Genomic DNA, 1,746 nt, shown 5'->3' on the forward strand with positions numbered 1-1,746 from the left:
AAAAAAAGTTTGCTATAGGGCATGTGTGCTCACCAGAGAGACCAAGAGAGACAGAGGCAAAATGAGAAAGCAAGTCACCAAATTCAGGACTCAAACTGCCATGGACACTTGTGAGTCCAGTACGCTAACCACCACACTACCTGCTGACCTCTATTTACTTGTTTTTGTTTTTTTAAACAGAGATTTTTTTATATAGTGTGAGTGCACTTGTTAGAGAGACAGACAGAATGCAAGAAATCACCCTGCATGGGAATGACCATGCCACAACTTTTTCTCCATTCTCCTCTCGGGATTTTGGGCACATGTGCACACATTCCTGGAGTGAGTTTGAAGCTGCCAGATCCAGGACTTGAACCACAGTCAGCCATGTGAGAGTCCAATGAGGTAACCATTATGCCATCTACTGTTTATTTATTTATTTATTATTTTCCACTTTGTTATAGGGCATGTGTGCTCACCAGAGAAACAGGCAGAACAAGAGCAAGAGAGAAAGTGAGAACGCACCACCAGGTCTGTGACTCAAATCTCAGTTGGCCACATGGGAATATAACACTTTAACCACACCACCACCTGCTGGCTCCAGTAGCTCGTATTTTTTAAAAATGGAATCTGACTTTCCAGCTTAGGCCCGGCAGAATGGCTCCCGCAAGGAAGGGTGGCGAGAAGAAGAAGGGCTGTTCTGCCATCAACAAGGTGGTGACCCGGGAATACACCATCAACATTCATAAGCGCATCCATGGCGTGGGCTTCAAGAAACGTGCCCCCTCGGGCACTCAAAGAAATCCGGAAATTTGCCATGAAAGAGATGGGGACTCCAGATCCGCATTGATACCTGGCTCAACAAAGCTGTCTGGGCCAAAGGAATAAGGAACGTCCCATATGGAATCCGTGTGCGGTTGTCCAGAAAACGAAACGAGGATGAAGATTCACTCAACAAGTTCTACACTCTGGTGACTTATGTACCTGTTACCACTTTCAAAAATCTACAGTCAATATGGATGAGAACTAACTAACTGCTGATTTTCAAATAAAGTTACAAAACCAAAGGGAAAAAAAAAGGAATCTGGCCAGCAGGTGGTATAGTGGTTAACTCCTGGACATGGAGCAGACTGTGGTTCAAGTCCCAGCGCAGGCACCTTAAAACTCACGCTGCATGCATGTACCTGTGTGCCCAAAATCTGGAGAGAATGGAAGAGAAGGGGTTGCTGTGTGGCTGTCCTTCCTGGGGAGTGATTTCTCCTTTTTGTCTGTCTCTCCCAGGAGTGCATGCACCCTATAGCAAAAATCTTTCAAAAATAAGTAAATGGGGACCAGCAGTTAGTGTAATGGCTATGTCGCTGGACTCCCAAGTAGTCGGCCGCAGTTCAAGTCCCAGACCCGGCAGCTTAAACTCATGCTGGGCACATGTGCATGCGTGCCCAAGATCCCTGGGGGAGAATGGAGGAGAAGGGATTGTGGCATGGCCATCTCCCTTGGGGGTTGATTTCTCTCTTTTTTTTTTTAAGAGGTTTTTCCCTATAGGGCGCGTGTGCTCGCCAGACAGAGATAAACATAGAGACAGAAAGCGAGAAATCACCCCCCAGGGGGGATGGTCATGCCACAATCCCTTCTCCTCTTGGGATCTTGGGCACGCACACACACGCGCCCGGCGTGAGTTTTAAGCCACCGGGCACGGGACGCGAACTGTGGTCGACTACGTGGGAATCCAGCGACATAGTCATTAGGCTAACTGCTGGTTCCCTGGTT

Source organism: Tupaia chinensis, unplaced genomic scaffold, assembly GCF_000334495.1.
Source record: "Tupaia chinensis unplaced genomic scaffold, TupChi_1.0 Scaffold000126_2, whole genome shotgun sequence".
In the NCBI taxonomy this organism is placed as follows: domain Eukaryota; kingdom Metazoa; phylum Chordata; class Mammalia; order Scandentia; family Tupaiidae; genus Tupaia; species Tupaia belangeri.